Source organism: Sus scrofa, chromosome 16, assembly GCF_054392235.1.
Source record: "Sus scrofa isolate SSC_HxYL_T2T_F1_AM1 chromosome 16, Sscrofa_HxYL_maternal_Yorkshire_Landrace_v2.0, whole genome shotgun sequence".
Taxonomy (NCBI): domain Eukaryota; kingdom Metazoa; phylum Chordata; class Mammalia; order Artiodactyla; family Suidae; genus Sus; species Sus scrofa.
Genome location: NC_139398.1, coordinates 26,638,836 through 26,663,083, shown reverse-complemented (window position 1 = coordinate 26,663,083; position 24,248 = coordinate 26,638,836).

Sequence of the window (24,248 nt, the reverse complement as noted above, 5' to 3'; positions counted from 1 at the left end):
TAACATCAAACTTATCAGGCCAAAACTAAAGTCTTAATGTACATCTTCTTAACCCCCAAACAGCTTCTTGGGTGCTTTTCTTACCTTAGTAAACAACAACTCCAAGGGATATTCATATTCTTTCAAACTTAAACTTTCAGCTTTTGAATAAATATACTAAAATGTCTGAGCTATATCTGAGAATCATCTAAATATTTACATAAAAGCATAAATTTTGTAAGCACTGAGGCAAAAACATGTCAACATCTCGACTCCTCTCCTTTTATTTCACATTAACAAATCCTGCAAGACTTAAGGCTCTGTCTTTAAAAATGTAGCCAGAATCCAGCCGCTTCTCACCTATCTCCCGTACTATGAAAGTCCACAGCTCCACAGAGTGTTTTTGGTTTACTGGTGAAAGGTGTTACAGAATTTCCTTCATGTTCCCTCTCTGTCCCACCCCTCCTTCTCTGAAAGTAGTCACTATGATCCATTTAAAACAGTGGTTATTTAATAGTGGTTATTTGGTCTGGAAATGAATTTGGTGTTGAAATTGGGGGAAAACTACTGACATCTAGTGGACAGAGGGCCAGAGATGCTGGTAAATATCCCAGAGTGCATGGGAAAGTACCATACAGTAAAGATTCATCGTGCCCAACATCACAGTCACAAACGCTATTTTAAAATGCTAAGTCTCACCCTTTTCAACACCTTCCAATGGATTCTCATTTCACTCTGGGTAAAAACGCATTCTTGAAATGAATCACTTACAATGTCCCAGGATACCAGTCCCCTGCTACTTCTCTGAGCTTATCCTTTCCCATTCATTTCCAGAAGTAGTGGCCTCCTTAGAGTCTGTCAAATATGTTTTTGTATCAATGCCTTAGCATGTGCTTCTCTCTCTACTTGGAGTATACTTTGATGATATATTTAGAGGACTTACCCTTACACTTTTTTTAGATGTCTACTCAATATTGTCTTAATTGTGAGAACTTTGACCATAATTTGTAAAATTAACTCCTCAATACTATACATATACATGTACAGCTAGCCTTTCCTACTCCCCTTCTCTGCTTTGTTTTTCTGCATAACTTCTAAATTCTTAATATATTTACCTGTTTCTTCATTTCCCCTCTACAGTGTAAGTTCAATGAGGTCAAGAATGTTTTCCTACTTTGTTTACTTCTTGAATACTCAGATGCCTGGAACAGAAATAGGTATTCAATAACTATTTGTTGCAAGGAGAAAATGAAATTTCTTGGTTATTTATCTATTGAAATGGCATCACATTAAACTTTGCTTAACTTGAATCAAGGGAATAAAACATCAATTTTTAACTAAAGAGTTTTGATTCCTCTCACATTTTATGTTGATTACATGAAAGCAAAATATCTTATAAGCTCCTTCTCAGTCCAAGGAAACATGGATCACATCAATAAGACAGAGATCAAAAGGCATAGAGACTAGGAGAGAGGAATTAAATGTTCTTTTATTTTCTCCCTTACTTTCAACTGATAAGTGATTATGGGTGTAAGTCCTCAGTCCTTTGATTTGCTTTAAACCAATTCAAAAAGGAACAAATTACCTGAAGCCTTAAAAGGCAACTCTGTTAATCAGCAAAGTCCCATTCATAAATTCCTCATGCACATCCATGTATTGTAAACAGCTAACTCCAAATCTACCTGAGAGGGTAAATTAGAGTTATTGTTCAGTTAGCTCACTCAAGCTAGCTCGCCCCCTAACTCACTACAGCCTTATTTCCTGACTTATGTGTCAGGGGTGATAGAGAAAGCAGGTCAGGGATTTTAGTTTGACATTAGAGCTCATCTTGATATTTTAGGTATATGCATTGAGCAGAACTTAACTAAAAAGATATAAATATGAGAAATGAATCATATACCATGGTTTCACACCAGCCACTCATTGCTATCCTTAAGAATTCAAATTATTTTCATCTTTCTGCTTTGCTATTCTTTATGCCTTTACTTTTAGGTCAGACAAATGTCCGTAAAGGTTGCATATAATCCTAAGTATAGAATAGATACATTTGCATGTCTTTTAGAGGAAAGAAATCTTTCCCAGAGGGTTCATCTACATAACACCCCTTAATTCTTATTAGGTCAAGATTTGGGTAGTATATTTATTGTAAAACCAATCACTAGTGAGGGCAATAGTTTGGTTGTTTCAAATGATTTTATGATTTTACCAAAAACTAGTGATATAGTTGCCCTTTTTTGTGTGGTGGTTCTGTTAGCAAGAAAGTATGGGGATATAGATAATTGAGAGACAATAATGTGCTACTGGAAATTTACCTTTGCTGAGATCCAATATTATTCTTCACCCCTGTTCCAACCTTCCTACCACTGGGATCCATTGCCTTCATGGTGTTTTTTCCTTTGTTTGTTTAATCTAGAGCTTTCTAAAGTAACAACTCGGGCCTTTTCTCTGAAAAAACACATTTTTCTCTGAAATTCTACCATAGTCATTTCCTTTGTTGATCCCAACATATATTAATTCCTATTTACTTACAAAGTAAATAAATTTAGACAAACATGCCATTTTGAAAACAACTGAGAGAAAATATTAACTGTGTCTTTACCCCTAGGTTTCTAGGTGTTCTCTTAAGTTATAAAGTTGTTACAAAGTCTAAGTTCACTTCCCCAGACTCATGAATATACGTACCTTGGTTTAATATGGTTCAGCATATTATATCAGCTAAGAACATAGACTTTTGCGATAGACCCAAGTCAGACACCCAGACCTGACCCTAGACTTTTGATCTCCGGCAGATTGCTGAATTAATTTAAGCTCAGTTTTCTCTATGAGGAACAAAATATAAAACTTCAAGAATTTTAATAATGCCTGTAAAATTCTCAGCATGTTTGAAGACTGTACACTATCAAAGGTTCTCTAAATGATGGTTTTTGCTCTTATTATTAGTACTATCGTTACTATTATTTTAAAATACTCAGTAATTAGAATAGTAGTTAAGCATTGCTAGAATTCAGCAAATGTGTTTTAAATATTTAAATAATTATTTTATAGTATAGAAAGAAAAGTATTGCGTCTATAACTTGTTTTAGAATTTAGATGAAAGAAAGTAGAAAAAACTGTCCAAATTAACCCATCCTGAAAAAAGTTATTACAAATAAAACTATAATTTCTTTTATTCAATTTCCTGGTATAAGAATTCTGATTTCTGAAATTCATACATACCAGATATACAAGTCCATGAAGTATTAGATTGTATAAAAAAAAAATGGTAACACAGTTCCCTAATGAGATATAGCTTAATCAAATGCCATATCTTACACCACTCACAAAAATTAACTCAAATGGATCAAATACTTAAATGTAAGATCTAAAATGGTAAAACTTCTACAAGAAAACATGGGAAAAAAGACCTTTAATTATGGTCTTGGCAATGATTTCTTGTATATGTCACAAAAGCACAAGCAACAAAAGACAAGTGGGGTTACACCAAAATTAAAAGCTTTGGCACAGCACAGGAAATAACCAATAAATTGAAAGGATAAACTATAGGACGAGAGATGATCTTTCTAGATTATATATCTGATAAGGAGCTAATATCCAAAAAATAAAGAACTCATACAACTCAATAGTAAAAAAACAAATAATCCAAGTAAAACATGAGTAAAGGACCTTAGTAGGCATTTTTCTAAAGATGGACAATAGCTATGTAAAAGTAGATCAACATCATTAATTACCAAGGGAAATACAAATCAAAACCATCATGAGAATTCACCTAACACCTGTTAGCATGATAAAAAAGATAAGAGAGAAACATTGGTGATGATGTCGAGTAAAGGCAACACTTAAACACCATTGGCTGGAATGTAAATTGGTATCATCAGTATGGAAAACAGTATGGAGATCACTTAAAAAATAAAAAAAGGCTTAAAACTCTCATATGATCCAGCAATCCCACTTGTTGGTATATATTTGAAGGAAACAAAATTGGTATTTTTAAGAAATATCTGTACTCCCATGTTTATGGCAACATTATTGACATAGCCAAGAGAAGAAAACAACCTAAAAATCCTTCAACAGATGAATGGATAAAGAAAATATTACATATAAAATGTGATACACATCTATGTGGGGAGATGATGGGCATCAAGGCGGGATGGATGACACATTCATTTCTGACACCATTTAAAAACTCACAAATTCTCCTATAGGGATAGAAAAAGAACAAAGAGAATGGATGAGCAGGCACCAAAGAGGGAAATATCTTTACCATTCTTCAGTAAAAGCAGTGGGAACAAGGAAACTTAGGTACCAGAGTTGAGAAAGCCAACAACTGCTTTTCTTCACATGAGTCTCCTGATAAAAAGCAGTAAGTAAGCTATTTAGACCTTCCAACTGTTATTCTGAGTAAATTCTCAATGAGTTCAGCTCTTTGGTGGGAAAATGAAAGCTAATTATTGACATAAAGTTAATAATGACTAATCTGCAACCTTAATTAACTCTGTGTACAGACCAAAGAATCACACCAAACTTGGAGAAAACCAATAGCATCAAGAGAATAAACAGGTGAATAGCAGAAGATACCATTAAGAGAAAAATGTAATATTTATCATTTTACTTATTGCTGATCATCATAATAGAGTATAATTATTAGCTCTTGGTATTATACTTATTTTATGTCTTTAGTAATGTAGCTTTGTTTCCATAATTTAACTACTAATGCAACAATTATTAAACAATCAAAATGAATGTAAAAAGAAAAATCCCCCAATAATTTGCATTATAATTTTAATTTTTCTTATCTTTTCAACATCTTCATGTATTTAAATTTCATTATTATAAACTCCCTTTTGTTTTCGTTTTATTAAATAAAAGCTTATTTTTATTTATTTTTTCTTTTTTTCATTTCAGCCATGTCTGCTGCATGTGGAAGTTCCCAGGCCAGGGATCAAACCTGTGCCACAGTAACAATTAGAGCCACAACAGTGACAATGTCAGATTGTTAACTCCCTGTGCCACAAGAGAACTCCGTGTTTTTATTTTTTTTTAATTGTTTACCTCAAAATATTCTTGGGCGATCATGTGGGCTCTGTCAAAGCAAAAACCCTCAGATAAGAGAGGGTAAAGGCAAGCAAATTATTCAAACTATTATAGTAGGAAAGAAACAAGAGAGGTGTTTCTCTGAGCAAAGTTCAGATTTCCTTTTTATGGGGTATGGCACAAGGTACAAATATATTGAAAGCAAATTTCCTAACTCAGAGAGGGCCATCTACAATTTGTCATTTTTCAGCATTCCTGTGATTTTCATGACCAGTTGAAGGAAGTCCACAAAATTTGTTTGTAACTATCTGCTCCTTAGGATTTACTGCTACTTAGAATTTGGAGAAATTATCTACTTTGTTAAAATGCCTTTAGGCATAGAACTTCAGTTCAAAGTTTGTGAGTAGAAACGTACAGCTTTTCACAACTTTCTTTTAAAACATCTCTGGATGCAATATAATTAAATCCTCATAATATAATATATTAATATTCTTTTCCTTTGTACATGAACTATTTTCCTCGGGGATTGTTTATCTATCTTACTACTGAAACCCTTTGATAAAGCAGAGTTGTTTCCCTGGCTGTGTGTTTCTAGCACTTAGAACTTTATATGTGCCTGCATAGCAATCTTTATATCTTCAAGGGCAAATATCTGTTTACATTGATGCTTTTTGTAAACTGTTCTTGAAGTCAGTGACTATTGCTTATTTATATATTTTTTACAATTTTTTATCCCCCAAATCCTAACCCTGTGCCATATATGGAATAGATACTTGAAATATTCTGTTAAGTTGAAATGTGTTAGGTTTTAAAATGGATTTTTTTGGAATTTTGTCTGTGATCTCCAATGGTCACAAACTTTTTTATACTGGCACACAAGTAAACTAATATTGATAAAAATGGAGCTGATCAACCTCGAGCCTCTTTTGCTACATCTACTCTCCTCTGAGATCAAAGTACCATAAAAATACTAATTCACATGGAAAACTAATTTTCCCTGCTAATATAACTCCTGTTTACTATATTTTTCTTACTAAAAACAGATGGAACAAAATGTGTCCTTGCCTAGATTTTTAACAAGTGATGTTTAATCAACACAGAACATAAAACAGATGATGCACAGTTATATTCAAAGATCATTTTAGGTAATAGAAACAAAAGGACATGTTTTCATGCTACAATATCTATACATCATTGAGGGCAAAATCATAGGTTATCCCTAAAATAAATCAACACAAATAACATGAATTGATGTTCCATTACCTTAAATCAAGTACAGTAAACAATGTAAGACAGATAAGAGAATAGGGACCTGAGAAACGGTTCTAATCGCAAGAATTCACATTGCTGTTGAAGACACTGTGACAAGTCTGAAATATAGAGGGCCACAAGAAATAGCAGGGTAAAGGCGAAAAAGAAAACAATAGTTCCACAAGCATAACATGCATGGTCTATATATCTTTATACATTCCAAATAGTTATGTTGGATTTTATTGCATTTACAGTTTAGTCAAACACATTTCTGTTTTTAGCATGATGGATCTTTTGTGTTATTTGCCATAATGATTGAGTTTTTATAGCTCTGTGATTGTCATTTTACAATCATGTTCTCATATGATTCTAGTGATAACTGTGTAATTTTATCTTATTATCCCCATTTTATAGATGAAGAAACTTAATTCCCAAGAGTTTAAGTAGCTTGCCTAGAAGCACTTAGCTTGAAAATGACCGAATTAGGGTTTTAAATCACATCTATCTAACTTAAGCCTTCAAGAACTTTACTTTCTACTATGTTCAAGAAATTAGAATCCTACTTTCCCTCAAAAGCATCTCACAAAGTCTACCTATACTATCATATTAAAGATTTTGGTTCACATGAAATAAACTGTCAGGAATGTAATTCCTTATGAGAGGAGGTATCTAATCCACTTAATCCAAACTTTAAGAGTTTTTACCACAATATTTGAAGAAATTAGTCAACTAGTTTCTCACTGATAAACTTACTCCAAAAAATAATCTCATTATCACAATGTTTATTTCAAAATAAATTCTCTATTTTTGTAAATTGTGTGTTGTACTTCTTAGGATCAAAAATAGAACTTCTAAATTTTCTAAATAGTATCTTACCTCTCTACTTTCTTCTGAATATGTTGAGTCTCATTTAGAGAAGGGAAAACTGAAGATTTCCTAGAACTACAAATTATTTAAAAATTTTGTTGTGATTTCCTGAAATTAAATACATAGCTAGAGAGAACCTAGGCAGCTCAAGTGTTCCAGAATTTCTTTTTTTTTTTTTTTTTTGTATTTTCTAGGGCCACATTCATGGCATATGGAGATTCCCAGGCTAGTGGTCGAACCGGAGTTGTAGCTGCCGGCCTACGCTAGAGCCACAGCAACATGGGATGTGAGCTGTGTCTGTAACCTACACCACAGCTCACAGCGACGCCAGATCCTTAACCCACTGAGCAAGGCCAGGGATCAAACCCGTAACCTCATGGTTCCTAGTTGGATTTAACCACTGAGCCAACTGACGGGAACTCCCAGAATTCCTTCTGTGTTATCCAAATGTTTCTAATTCCTATGGCTAGTTGAAGCTTTCAGGAATGAACCCAAGAAACTTACAGTCATTTTGGGAGAGACTGCACTGAGACAACAAAATCAGTATACTCTTCCATTTAAAAAATCTATTCCAAGGATTCTAGGACCATCCCATGCCTTGTGTGCATCCAAGTTGAGACCCGAAGAAGAACAAATTTCCTGGCCTCGCTTTCTCATATCTATGTCTTTCCCAATATTCCCCCCAAATAAGAGCATTAGCCTGATTCCTAGAGGGTCAGTCTAGGTGAATGATTTGAAGACCTGATGACATTTTCTTACAATTTGATTTCCTGCAGTGTTTTACTCTACTTTAGAAATGATCTGGCTAGTACAAAGTGAAGCTCTACTTCCTATCTATCTTTAATGGAGATTAGATAAATTCAACCATTGATCTGTCTTGTAATGACAATCCATGGTAAATTTACAGCCAACTAAAATTACTCAGGATTTTAAAATATTATTTTATTTTGTATTTAAAAAAATGAAACTGTGGATGTGTATTAACATACTTCATTAAAATAAAATGAAAGTCAAGATTTTATTGATATATAAAATGAAACAAATGACTTTATTTCATTTAAAAATCTTGATTTTACCTATCATTTAGATTTTTTAGGATTCTGAGAAATCCAGATATGTTACATGTATGTTCAGTTTACTTAAATAAATTTAAATATATTCAACAAAATTTACTTAGTATATTTTTTTCCAAAGGAAAATTTATAAAAGAGCAGTTGGTTAAGAAGAAAGGCCTATTGTGCAACATCCATTCACAGATCAAAAACACCGGATCATTGTATTAAATTCTCATGCTTGGATGAGAGTCCTGAGTATATGAATTTTCTCTGGTATGGCCCAGTGGGCTGGACAGAGATACAGAAAGAGCAATGGCCAATCCATGTGGACACAAAACATATGGCAGAAATTCCTTTAATGAGAGAAAAAAAAAAAGTAGAATCAGTTTCACATATTTCACTGGTTTCATCTTCCTTAAAAAATTGCAGCACAAAGTATTTCAGAAAACTGTTGTTATATTCTATCCTAGTCTACTGTCTGATTATCAGAGGTTAGCCGTATTATAAGCACAATGTTTGTCGAGGGCATTTAATTTTTATCTATAGCACTTTCCAATCATGCATTATACATTTTGAAGATTTGTAGCATGTATAGAAGTTGAAAGTTAAGTTAAATATGTCCTCATCAAATAGCCTAGTTTGACAGGAAATACGTGTTGTTTTGATGGGCAATTCACATTTAATTCACATTTTCTTTCTGAGATGGACATATTTAGAATATATTTATCTTTCATAGACTAGCATCTGTAAAACATATCTATGAATATCACAACATGTCATAACCAAATTAATAATCTTCTGTTTTAAAAAGGTATATTTTTAATGTGGGTTGACTTCATTACTGGGAATCTAAAATACGTTTGGGGGATTTTCTCTGGTAAATTATAAAAAAATATGAGTTTATTCTTACCTACATGAATCTATTTAGATTGTTAGAAAATGGATTCTGCTCCATGAAGTTTGATGATCTAGAGCATTAGTCAGACAAATTTTCAATTTTAAGAGGTTTGGCCTGGGTTGAGTGGCTACAGTTGCTGGCCTACACCACAGCCACAGCAACATGGGATCTGAGCTGCATTGCAACCTGCATGAGAGCTCATGGCAACATCGGATCCTTAACCCACTGAGCGAGGCCAGGGATAGAACCTGTGTAGTCACCTTAATTACTGTTGAGCCACAATGGGAACTCCCCACTTGATCTATTCTTGATACTCGCTCCTAAATTTGCTCCACACATGTGGATTTTCCCACCCTACCATTTTCTTCTCCCACCAAACAGCTATATAAGATCTATCTGGGGGTTCTCATTGTGGCTCAGCAGGTTAAGGACCCATCCCTGGCCTCACTCAGTGGGTTAAGAATTTGGTGTTGCCACAAGCTGCAGTGTGTAGGGTACAGATATGGCTTGCATCTGGTGTTGCTGTGGTGGTGGCGTAGGCCTCAGCTGCAGCTCCAATCCTACACCTAGCACAGGAACTTCCATGTGCCATAGGTGTGGCCATATCTATTTGGACTCAAATGTTTTTGTAGCCTGGTCAAGTGTGCATGTTTAAGATGGATGAAAGAAATCAACTTTTTTATTAAATCCATTTGTGGCACTATCAAGAAAGTTAAGAAAACATTTATCTGTATGCAAATGATCTATCTATTGGATATGTTTTGGTATATTTCAATTTGGATATCTATAATGATTATTATGTACCTATGTGTACTGATTTCCTATCACTGCACAAATATTTATCATAGCACAAACTTAGTGACTTAACACAACACACATTTGTTTCATGGAAGTTAGGGAGTCCAGGCACTGCCCCCTCTGCTGGGATCTCACAAGGCTGTGCTCAAGGTGGCAGCTCAGCTATGTTCTCATTTGTAGGCTGAAGCAGGGAAGAATCTGCTTACAAGCTTCTTCAAGTTTTTGGTAGAATTCATTTACTTGTGGCTAAATGGCAGAGTCTCATATTTTACTGGCTGTCGACCTGGGGCCACCTCAGGTCCCAGAAGCTACTCAAGAGTCCCTGAAGGCCATCTGCATTTCTTTTGCATATGGGCTTCCTCAACATGGCTGCTTCCTTCATTAACCCAGCAAGGAAAATCTTTCATTACAATCACTAAGATGGAGTCTTATTTATAACATAGTAAAGTCATAAGAATGACATCCTTATCTTTATCATATAATGCAATCAAATCAAGGGATTCATTAGAAGCAAGTGGTCTTGCCTACACCCCACAGGATGAAACTCCACAAAGGAGTTGATACAGGAGGTGGGAAAGTGAAGGTCACTTTGTGGTCTCTGCGCCACAACATATGAGAGAATTATTTTACTAACTTGGTTATTAAAGTTGCTAATTTTTTAAACACTCTCTTGCAAAAAAAAAATTACAAAAAATTTATGAATCAAAGAAATCCAGAAAATATGTTTTCTTCTGCCATATCAACCTCGTGATAATTTAAAGTATGTTTCCATGGCCCCAAGAAGATGAGAGGCAAGAGGGCCATCTTACCAAAAATGCTGATAACTGTAGGGACCTGTCTTTGTAGATCTATAGACATGCACAAGTCACTTTATAAACAATACAGAAATAGCTCTGCCACAAAAATATGGATATATTATCACTAGTTTAATCAAAACTCTAAATGTATGAAATTATCATGGCCAGAGGAACAAGAACTTTTTTACATGCTGATATTTCCCTTTACTAAAAAAAGTCTCACTACAATTTTTTTTATGTAATTTGACTATTTAAAGTTATCTACAAAACCCCAAAAAGAAAAAGTAAAGAATAAGAAAGTATCATAGAAAATAGAGAATGTTTAAGCCACATTTTTTCATTTCAGAGGAAATTTCTTTGAATTTAATTTTATGATTTGCCATAAATTTGGAGGTATGATTATGTAAAAATAACATGAGAGATAATGTTAGTAGATATGCATTACAAATTGCATTACAATTTGCATTACAGATTGGATATCCAATATCCAACTTAATGCATATCCAATATTTGTATTTAATGCATATTATTTATATTTAATGGATATTTGTATTTAATGTTTATTTTTAATATTTAATTTTAAATACAATTATTTGCATTTAATATTTATGACTTAGTTATTTGTATTTGTATTTAATATTTGTATTTAATGCAATATTTGTATTTAATATATATCCAATACTTGTAAGGCATATCTAATATGTTTTACAAATTGGATATATAATACAAATTCCTATTGAAAATAAATTAAAAATTGTAATGCCAATTAGTTATTTTCAGTACTCTTAGTATTTCATATTTTCCCTTGAGTTTGTATTTTATGTAAAGCCATAGTTATTATGCTAGTTATCCCAAATTGAATTAATTTATTGACTGCAAATTCAGTTGTCAACATAATTAGTATAATGCACCTCTACATTTATTGCTCAGTTAGACACATAAACAGTTTTCCTTAGAAGTTTAGGTTGACTAGCTTTTGAAGCTCTAAATATAGAAAAAGATTTTAGCAGAAAAATGCGCTTAGAAAAATCAAACAAAAATCTATGTAATTGCTCTCAACTGAGAACAGAAATGCTAACCTCTTTACAGATACAAGTATGAATACATAAGGTGTTAAACTACTAATGAGCAATCACAGAGCAGGGGAGAAGAAAATGAGACATTTTTCTTTACTATTTGCTCCAAACAGAGAGTAATATTCAAATGACCACACTCTGCAAATCTGAAAAGGTATGTGGACATGTGCTTGAAGGTAAATGAGCACAATAAATAGATGGCTCTAGCTGCTTCCTTCTCAATACCAGACATTTCACATTTTCAGACAGAAACAGTCATTAAGAATATCTCTTCAATTTAAAATATGACCAATTGTAAATTACTGTCTCAATGTTATTCAGATGAGAGAGAAGGACTTTCCCAATGGATCCGGTCATGTACAAGTCTTTTTCCCACCTGTCATTGATAAGTATCCTGTTATTTGTCTGAGTATACCCAAGTCCCAATATCAAAGGAAAGCTCCACAAATGACCTAGTGAGGTTTAAGGGTGTGGGCCTTTCCCCATAGTTGGTGAAGGTAACAAATGAATATATGGTGCCATGTTTTGACCATATTCTCTACAGGTTTTACAGTCTTGCTTTCTATTTTCTTAATCTAAATTGTTTCATCCAGCCTTAAAAGTAATGTCAATGTATCACCTTCAAATACACATTATTTTGAGCCTATGCATTATTCGAATTCCCATACCCTCCTTCTCCTTCCTACTAACTCCCCTCATATCTGGACCCTCGCTCCTCCCAACAAACACACATCATAGCTCTGCTTTTGGTTAATTAGAAACACCTAGAATTGCCTTGTCTGATTACTTGATTTGCCTTACTGATTACATAGTAGTATTATTTTATTTCTTATTTTATTTCATTGGATTATAATTGGCTTACAATGTTGCTTTAGTTTCAGGTATACAGTAAAGTGAATCAGTCATACATATAAATAAATATATCCATTCTTTTCCCCCATATAGATTACTACAAACTATCACATACATTTTCCTTTGCTATAAAGTAGGTCCTCATTAATCATCTCTTTTATACAGTAGTTTGTATAAGTTACTCCTACCTTCCCAATTCTTCCCTCCCCCTCAACAGTTTCACCTGTGGTAACTATAAGGTTGGTTTTGAAATCTGTGTATTTGTTTCCATTTTATAAATAAGTTATTTTGCATCATTATTATTAGATGTCATACAGAAGTGATATTATATGATATTTGTCTTTCTCTTTCTGACTTACTTCACTCAGTATGATAATCTCTAGGTCCATCCATGTTGCTTCAAATGGCATTATTTCATTCTTTTTGTTTTCTAAGAGATAATAAAAATATCAAAAGATGAAGATAATGCCACCAGGATAGGCTGAATAAAACGCTGCTGAAATTAAAATATCTGGAAGAGTATAAGAATTGAATTTCTGATGTCTTTAATGAATTCATTATCAAATAAGAGAATTTTTGGAGTTTGGGAGAACTTTTGACCTGTGATGAGAAATTTCATTGACTATAAGAGCAAAGGGGAGGGATATTTGAGGAGACAGATTAATAATTAAAATGAGAATATGCCTGTGGTTCAGAGTCACGATCACAACATTTTTAAACAATACATAACAAAATTTCCAAATAATGAGCACATTTTTATTCCTTATGCATACAGAAAAAATATACAATGGCCTAACTTTAGATAAGCAAAATAAAGCAAGAGATTCTCACTTTTGTGCCACATATGGTCCTTCACCTGTATTTATCCAATAATATTCATTTGACAAATATTTAATGACCTACTCTATGCAAATATTTAGTCTACTGTTCCTGAGAATGCAAGGATGAATAAATTACTAAACTAAATTACCAAAAAACTTATATAGGTTTAGAATATTGTATAAACAGTGGTTTTATTGAATAGAATGCACTAAGGATATAGAAAAGTATCCTATGGGACTACAAAGGAGGTAGTAAAACTTTGGTCTGTAACTGTTGAGACAGATTTTTGGAGAAATTGAGGTTTCCTTTTAGCCCAAATGGTCAGTTTTAATGTTTGTGGAAGGTTAAACTTGAATACAAAATAGAATACAAGCTTAGATCTTTACGTAAGGAAGGAAAACATAGTAGCTTATTTTGTATTACTCTTTCCTACATTAAGCAGTCTTACAGATAAGCTATTATATATCAAAGTGTTGGCTTAAGGAATGACAGGGAATGGATATTTCTACTCTAAGTCCAAGCAAGGTTCTAGCTTTTTTTTTCTAAATTTTGTCAATTATTTAAAGAATTAGTGACAAGAGTATTATAGGATCTTCAATACATTATAATGCTTTGCCCTGAAGATTGATATCTCTTTAATGACTTAGGCTTTGGAATTTTACAAGGCAGGACAATTGTTCTGAGTTATTTCTTCTTACTTGATTTGCAGTGAAGTCAACAACAGCTTAAGTTTCAAAGAAAACAATGTATTACTGTGGGTATCAAAGTACATTATCTGAATTTTTTTCTCATTTTTGAAAAAACTCTGAACCATTGTTGTGAATTAATCTGAATAAAATTATCTTCTTACTGTGGAACGTGGACAGGAATGTAAAAAAAAAAGTAATATATTCATACATCTTCCAATGCCTAGGATGATTCTGATTTTAGGACTCTGATTTATGAGTAATGAGTAACTGTATCCATTTCACTCTTTGAAATAGCCTAGTTTGTACAATAAGTTATTTGATCACTCTAAATAAAATGAAGAAAATTACTTGAGGTAGCAGATACAGAACATGAACTCACCAAAAATCTGTGGTACCCTGGGCTGGGAAAAACACTGCCTATGCATTCTGATCAGGAAGCCTATCAAGTCTTTACCATGAAATTTTATAGTACATTTAAATCTCATTACCATAAAAATTATATTTTTTATTATTTTCATTTAAGCATCCTCATAATCCCTCATATTGTGGTTTCATCTCCTTTCTTGTATATCAAATAGGTATTTATGAGCTTAGACATGATAATGAACAAAAGCTATTTATGAATATGTTCAAATAAAAACTGATGATTGTTTTAGCTATTTCAGTCTGAATTAATGTGTTGGAGTCATGATAGAAGTTACTTTGTATTTATTTTGGAAAATTTAAGTTGCATAGTTACTCCAAGATCACCAGAAACACTATTAACCCTAATCCTTCTTAATTAGCTTCTTTATACCTTTTAATGACTAGCATGTGTAGCAATGAGAGACAATGGATTATGTCTTATCACTTAGCTCTACATTTTGAAATGCATTAATGGTTCTTGTCATTCACATTATGTGTGTGTCACTTCCTTGGCAATATGCTGACAACATGTCATTAAGATTGAGGATGCAAGGATTAATTCCTGTGAGTGATGATCTGACTTGGTTCATTTATCTACAAAAAAGTAAACATTTCCCCCCTTTCTTTCAAAGTTTCTATATGACAGTATCATTGTCATACCTGACTTTCAAATATAAAGTTTAAGAATAATATATCTGAACACAATCTAAATATAATGTGATGTTTTAAAGATAATTCAATTAAAATAATGTATTATACATATATAATTGAGTAAAAGAAATAATTTGTCTGAGTGGTGCATTTGAAATATTCCAGATAGAGACCTGGTATCTTTAGGCTGGGCAAGGGAAAAGTGAAGTTCTGCCCTGACGTTATCTGAACTGATTATGATATTTACATTGACAGACGGTTGCAAGTGACTTTTGGAAACAGATCGAATGTTAAACTACAACCACAAACAACACTGCATCCAATGAGATAAATCTTTCCTGAGAAGGTAACAAAAATATTCAAATTGGTGTGCTCATTGCTACATCTAATAGGTGATCCTGAAAGCTTTAGTTTCCCCTGTAAGAATGTTGTGTATTTTGCCAACATATCTGTTCATAAATAGGATGAGCATCTGCCTCAGATTTCATAGGACATTCCTATTTAAGTTCTGTCTTCTTGGTGTATGTTTTATTAACACCTCATTTCACTCTCAAAAGAGTACTGGTTTGGGCAATAAATTATGTGGTCACCACGCAAATCTAAAATACACTTAAAACACTTTTCACCTTTAGTCATTGTTTTATACCAGTCAAAAGGAATATTTTGTATCCTTTGCATATTGAAAGCCATTTATTAACTCCGAAATTCCACAAAAAAAGTTAAGTTTTCATTTGTGGCATATGACTAGAAATCGTTCTAAGGTTGTATACTTTCCAACACATTTTAAGACTGGCCAATAAACAAACAAAAATTAAAGTCCAAGAACTTAGAGTTTATCTAACTAACATTTTCAAATGTCTTCTATATTATATGAGGGATAAAAATGATCACTGTTTGAGAAGTGCTGAAGTGATATAGATTTAATATTTCAGAAATAGAGTGTGGGAGAGACCAAGTGACATCATTTGGCCAGTTATATTAGACTCAAGATTAGAAGTCAACTAATTTGATTTGGTCAATTTACTTTTACTACAGCACACAGCCTTTAATTAATAGAGTTAACTATGCCATAGCAATGTATATTATTCCAGGAAATACATCTGTAAAGATTCTCCAAAAGTAAGGAAAGAAATTCATCATACCTAAATTCAAAGTTTCATTAAAATGTTATATATAGATATATATGTGTGTATGCATATATATATATAATAAAACTTTCCTGAGTAATTATTTTAATATTTTTGCATTCAGCATGGTAACCTAGAGCCAAAAATTAAACTGGAATACAAATTAGGCTTTCTTTCTTCCTTAATGTAATTATTTCTAAATACTATTCTTTCTTAGGGAGCTTTATAATTTTGGTATGTGTTTTAATTTAAGGTACTTCCAGTCTGCTTCTCTTCCAATTATTTTAAAATGCTGTATTGAGATTAATTTCAGTGGTACTAATGTATATAATTTAAATGAAAACATGAAATCAAATTATCACAGGCTTATACAATATTTAAGAAAAGCAGGTTAAATTGGGGAAAAGTGAAATTAAGTACTGCATATTATTGAAATGTATAAGTTAATTCTTTCCTACTGTGTTAAGTAAAGGAATTGGCATGAAATCTCGAATTATGAATTAAAGTGCTGAGGGGTTTACATGAGCATGGACATGAGTGAGCAAAGAAGAATTACCAAAGGAAAGAAACAAAAGCTGATCTTTAGGGAGCTTTGAATAAGGTTTAGTAAGCACACTCAGATTGTTCCTTTTCCTTTTTGCAATATTATATTTTACTGCTTGTTATTTCATTTTTTATAATAATTATATTTACCTATTTCTCTTTGTAAAGTATAGAAAATAGCATACTTTTTCTTCTATGTCTATAATTGTAGAATGGTAAAATAGTGCTAACTTGATTTAGTGCAGTGATTTTCTTTGGATTCTATTGAAATAACCTTTGAACAATGACCAGTGTTAACAGAAGAAGGATTAAAAATAATAACAAGGCCATTTAAATGAAATGTCTAGAATAGGCAAATCCATAGAAACTGAAATCTGTAGCTGCCAGGAACCAGAGAAAGGGGGGAAGGGAAAGTGACTGCTGTCAGTTACAGGATTGCTTTTGGGGATGATGCAAATATTCTAAAATGCGATTACTGAGATGTGTGCACAAATCTGTGATATTACCATCATTGAATTTTTAAAAAATAATAGTTGACTACAACTTAAATACAGTAAGATTTGCCTATTTCATTGGTCAAATGTATCAAAAGTCTTTCACATACTCATATACTTAGCCAGTAAATCCCCTCCTCAAAGTCTAAAAGTCTAAATAAAAATGTAGATATTTAATTATAACAGTATTTACATCAGTGCTGTAATGGTATTTGCACCTTTGGTATCTACAGCTAAAACTGAAAAGCAACAAAATAATCTTTGGGCTTCCACAAACATGACAAATTTAATCTCAAGCCATGTATGTCCATTTTGCACAAAACTTTTCATTTCATTCTATATATTACTTTCAATTTAGGTGAGGATTTACAAAATCATTTGAATAGTAGCTCTACAAAATCCTATATTAAATAGTATCTATGACAGGAGAGTTCAATATGTATACTTCTATAAATTACATTTAGGATACAAGCTAGTAAGTATTAGATTTGATAAAATTTAAAGATTGATTTTAAAGTAAAGATTTAATGAAAAACTTTCAAGCTAAGCTCTGGGTCCCAGTGTATATTTAAGCTCCTATATCTGCTAGAGAATAATTAATTTCCTGACCTGGGATACTCCTGAGGAGGAAAAGAGAGGGTCAAGGCACCTTTAATTATATAGGATAGATATGATCCTATTTGTATTTGAAAGCCTAAAAGTATGGATAGTTTAACTCAGAAAAAAATGATAGTTTCTATGTCTATCCTTGACATCTTTTCTAGCCTGGGAGTCCTAAGAGAAGGCTTCAGAACCTGACAGGGACACTTGTCCGGAAGGCCACACCTTTCAAGTTGGTTTAAAAGAGAAAAGAAACTAAATTGTCTATGACAGTCCTGTTTTAGGCAAGATATATAGTATTTTATACTTAGAAAGTATTTTAGCATCTTCCTTTGCTATCAAATGTATCAGATGTGACTAAAAGAAATACATCATCCTAACAATTACTATCCTGTTGCCATTTTAAAAGTAATTCATCTTCTCTGAGACTTTATGTTCCCCTTTAAAATTAATCCAGCTATATCTTGGTAGTGAGTGCTAATAGCCAGATTTTTTTGTGTGTCTTTTAATTTTTTAGGGCCGCACCTGTGGCATATAGAGATTCCCAGGCTAAGGTTCAAAATCGGAGCTGTGGCTAATGGCCTAGGCCACAGCCATGGCAACGACAGGTCTGAGCCGTGTCTGCGACCTACACCACAGCTCATGGCAACGCCAGACTCATAACCCACTGAGTGAGGTCAGGGATCAAACCTGTGACTTCATGGATGCTAGTCAGATTCATTTCCACTGAGCCATGACGGGAATCTGGCTCTCCATAAGGCAAGATTTTTTGGTTTACTATTCATCTCACATCAACTAAGAATCCTTTTGTAAGTTTCCTCTCTCCTTCCTTCTGGAAATAACTCTCCCCTTATTAATGACTACATACCCTTGAGGCCATCTTAAAAGAGTCTTAGGAACCAGTGGTGGGTATAATGCCTTAGTAAACACCCAAAATTTGAATCTGTGAACTACTTATCTCCAGAATTATATTAAGTCTACGTCAAAATGCAGAGCTTTATTAAGTAGCAAAGTTCATGACATGCAAGTCAATGAAATTAGAACTCTCCCTCACACCATATGCAAATATAAACTCAAAATGGTTTAACGATCTAAATATAAGACATAAAACTCCTTGAAGAGAACACAGGCAAAACATTCTCTGAAAAGTTTATTTTCTTAGATCGGTCACCCAATCAAAACAAATAATAGCAAAAATCAGCAAATGGAACCTAATCAAATTTAAAAGCTTTTGCATGGCAAAAGAAACCATCACCAAAATGAAAAGACAAGCTATGGAATGGGAGAGAAATATTTACAAATGATGCAAAAACAGCTCATTCCAAATGTATAGACAATGTATCTATGTTCAAAATATACAAACAGCTCATAAAACAATATAGAAAAAACAAACAACCCAGTCAAAAAAATGGGCAGAAGACCTAAACAGACATCTCTCCAAAGAAGACATACAGATGGCAAACAGAAACATGAAAAGATGCTAACATCACTAATTATTAGAGGAATGCAAATTGAAACCACAGGTGTCATACTAGTTAGAATTGCAATCATCAAGAAGTCTATAAAACAATAGTGCAGAGGGTGTGGAGAAAAGGGAACCCTTCTATACTCTTGGTGGAAATGTAGATTGGCACAGCCATTATGGAAAAAAGGTATGGAGATTCCTTGAAAAATTAAAAATAGAGCTTCTATATGATCCAGCAATCCCACTCCTGCATATATATCCAGAAATAAAAATTGTAATTCAAAGAGATACATACACCCCAATGTTCACTGAAGCACTGTTTACAATAGCCAAGACATGGAAACAATCTAAATGTCTGACAACGAAATTGGATAAAGAATATGCGGTACATACATACAATTGAATATTACTCAGCCATAAAAAATAATGAAATATTGTCATTTGCAACAAAATGAATGGACCTAGAAATTATCATACTTAGTGAAGTAAGTCAAAGTCTAATACTATATGACACTGCTTATATTTGGAATCTAAAAAAATAATACAAATTAATCTACATACAAAACAGAAATCGATACATAGACGTGGAAAACAAAATTATGGGTACCAAAGGGAAGAAGGAGGGATGGAGAGATAGGAACAAATTAAGGATATAGGATTAACATATACAAGCTATTATACATAAAATATATAATTAAGAAGATGTTACTATATAGCACAGGTAATTACATTCAATTTATCATAATAACCTATAATTAAATATAATCTGAAAAAAATAACCAAATCACTATGCTGTACAACTGAAGCCAACACAATATTGTAAACCAACTATACCTTAATTTAAAAATTTTAAAAAAAGTAGCTCCAAGGACTCAAATGGATATGTTTAGAGAGACAGAGAGAGAAACAAAGACAGAGAGTTAAAAAAGGTGGGTTTTCAAAAATTTCATATAGGGCAGTATCTAAATCTAAGAGAAAGGAAATTCTATGTTAATATTTGTCTTCCTTTTAGTAAGCCAGCTCTTCATGGAATTTCTTTTCCTTTTCGGTTACAGCAATGACAGCTAAAGATTGTATTCACTAATCAAGAAGTAATCTGTGTATGAGACCCATGCTTGCTACAAACCCTTAACATTTTATAGTGAAAGTCTCTTAATGGCCTGTTATACTATTGTAATTTTATCTATATGTTGAATGAAGAAAACATCTGTCTATCTGCTGAAATATTCAAGCTGGCTCTCCTTGGAGATGGTACAAGACCATCTCACTCTAAGAGTAATTCCGTCTCAGGGCTTCCTTTTTTTTCAAATCTAAGACACACACTGACTTTGGTGGGGCCCAATAGGCCACCTACATCTGCATTTCCTTTCTGATGTGGGGGTTGAGTCCAGAAGATTCTCAGTACACATGTTAAACTGCTCACTGCGTAGGAACTCAATTGCTGGGAATAAAGTCATTTTACATTTGGTATTACATTTCATATCATCTGAATATTTAATATGTTTTTTTAAAGTTTGTATTTGTATTTATGCTAAAGACCTCAGTTGGGAAATTGTAGGTTAATCTTTTATTACAAATTATAAAGAATTTTAAAAGTTAACTTTAAAAAAATATGGGGAGAAGGATAATCTGAAAAGGGCTCAAAGATGTCTTATTTGCAATTTGTGGCTTCCCAACTTCCTGGTTGCAAAAGATCAAATCCTAACTTAATAATAGGAGATGACTGGAGTTCCTGTTGTGGCGCAGTGGTTAATGAATCCGACTAGGAACCATGAGGTTGCGAGTTTGGACCCTGGCCTTGCTCAGTGGGTTAAGGATCCGGCATTGCTGTGAGCTGTGGTGTAGGTTGCAGATGTGGCTTGGATCTGGTGTTGCTATGGCTGTGGTGTAGGCCGGTGGCTACAGCTCCAATTAGACCCCTAGCCTGGGAACCTTCACATGCTGCGGAAGCGGCCCTAGAAAAGAAAAAAGACAAAATAAATAAATAAGTAAATAAATAAATAAAAATAATAATAGGAGATGACTATCTTTCAAGGTTAGGAATCTACTGGCATTTTCAACTGCTTATAAGTCACACATGTATTTTTTAGTGCTACCTCTGCATATAATTTTACTTCTAAAATAGTAACAACTAATATTTTTAAAAGATAACATTATATTAATTTCAAAACTATAGTCACCCCAGAGTTCATCTAAACTTTCTCATAAGGATTTAAGTATCTGCCAAAATTTGTGTTTAAGTAGATACTGTTGACAACAAATATTTCTCATTCACTGAATTTCATATCTTGCATTACATAAAATTTTGGGCCTTTAAAGATTAATTTAAATGAAATACTCTTTTAGAAAATGACTTAATATATGGAGAAAAGAAAGTAAAATGTTTTCCATGTTTATAAAATGTAGATTTTCTGCTCCCTTTGATAAAAATGACTATGAAATCATGTTGATCTTGATAAACACAAACTCATGTCAGCATTGTTCATAATCAGGCTCAGTCCAACTTTATAGCAGTGATGTTGGTTGCTCTATTATGCCTAACATTAGGTATCAGGCAAACTATATCACTTTTCTTTCTTTCTGCCAGTGTATACGTATTTCACTCACTGGTAATTTTTTTTTTTTTTTAAATTTTTAGGGCCGCATCCATGGCACATGGAGGTTCCCAGGCTAGGGGTCAAAACGGAGCTACAGCTGCCAGCCTTTGCCAGAGCCACAGCAATGCAGGATCCAAGCCGCATCTGCGACCTACACCACAGCTTAGGCAACACCAGATCCTTAACCCACTGAGCAAGGCCAGGGATCGAACCTGAAATCTCATGGTTCCTAGTCAGATTTGTTTCCACTATGCCACGATGAGAACTCCCACTCCCTTGTAAATTTTATCTCCAAGACTTGGTAGCAAGGTTGTCTGAAATCAACTGAATTTGAGCTTTGACTTCACTTCTTATGCTTGGTATTCATACAACTTGGATAAATTATTTAATCTCTCAAAAACTAGATTCCTCATATATAAAATTAGAATAAAGAAAGTAAAAATGTTCTTTTTAGTTCCCACGTCCTATCTTTGGGAACTAAAAATAAAATAAAATAAAATATAAAATACTTGATATATAATAAGGGCTCAATGAATGTTAGCTATCATTACTTTTTTAAACTCATATCCTAGTTTAAACATCTCCATCAGTTCCTTCTAGATCTCTTAGCTAAATATAAAGTTTATCTTCCTAGATTTCTACATAAAATTGTATTTCTAAAAAAAATATTTATTTTTACCTTCCATAAGAAGCACTTAATTCATTGCCAATGTGTTATTTATTTTGTATAATCGATATTTTTTTTACAGATTCAAATAATATGATAATCAATGACATTTTATGGTGAATGAAAAGTATCAAGAATATATTAAATAGCAGTTATCATATTCATTTACAGCTACGGATTTTAGAATGTGAGAGAATGAAGAAAGGTTATTACACAGGATGGAAGATGGAACTTTTAAAATAATCCAGATATGACCCAGTGGGGGTTATTGTTCAGGTTTTCTCTCCTTACAGTTAGAGATGAGTTTTTGATCAATTGACTTTCAATGCCAGAACCTTGAATTTGGATCTCTGTGTCCCATGATATAAATTTAGAGAATGATTGCAACCAATGCCAAGGCTTACAAAATTAATTTAAATGTGTTTTCCCATCAAGGGAACCAAACACTAGGAACTGTACAGAACCACAATGTTTGTGAAAAGACTAAAGCAACAACCAGAGAGCAGAAAACTGGCAGATTATACAAAGAGACTGGCCTCTGGATCACTGAGCTTTATTTTTTTTCCTCTTGAAGCCATAAATGATTTTTTTAGACTTAATGCCTTTCCAAGATGATCTCTTTGAAGTTCCCACGTTGGCACACTGGGTTAATAGTGACAGTAGAGGTGTGCATTTGATCCCCAGCCCAGCAGAGTAGGTTGAAGGAACCAGTATCGCCACAGCTGTGACTTCGATTCAATACCTGGCCTGGGGAATTTCGTATGCCCCGAGTGCGGGCATTTAAAAAAAAATAAAAAGACAGAGATGATCTCTTCAATTTTTACCATCAAGGTAAATAGTAGCAAAGGATGAATTTCTCACCATATGTTAAATGGTTTAAATTTCACATCACTCTCAAATGTATTGAATTTATTCTAATAATCTGAATTTCACAACCATCCTTAGAAAGAAAAAAACAAGCTCTTCTTAAATAGTCATATATTTTATATTTTTTCTTGAACTTCAATTTCAATTTCACTTTTCCAAAGAATTCCTACAATAAATCTTTCTATACATATGTTTACATACATATTTCAAAATAAAATAAATTGTGTATATTTAAATTGTTTACAATTTACACACTATTTCAAAAAAGTTTTCTGTGCCAATTAAGCATTACTTTATAAAACTTTATAATGGTCTGAGAGAGTATTTCATTTATTAGTGGTTCACTACTGAACATAGTAACACTATATATTACAACTTTTAAAAATGTTTAATCATAAAAGTAAATTTTATTGAAATTGCAATTAAGATGTGTGGCACGGTTATAAAGCTTGTATAAGGATGTCCTTAGATATTATAATTATCTCCTTGCTTAATGGTCCTGAGATTTTTACATTATAGGGCAATACACCTTATTGGGACGTAAGATGTGCTTGTTCTTATGAAAATGACAGAAGCATAATTATGAAGGAGGAGGTTGGAATAGGAAATGCAGTTGTCAAGAAGGTCATGATAGGAAAAAGTTACATACAGAAATAAAGGACCTGGAGAAATACTCCTTTGAAACAATCTGTGCATGATGAGTTTTTTTTTTATTAG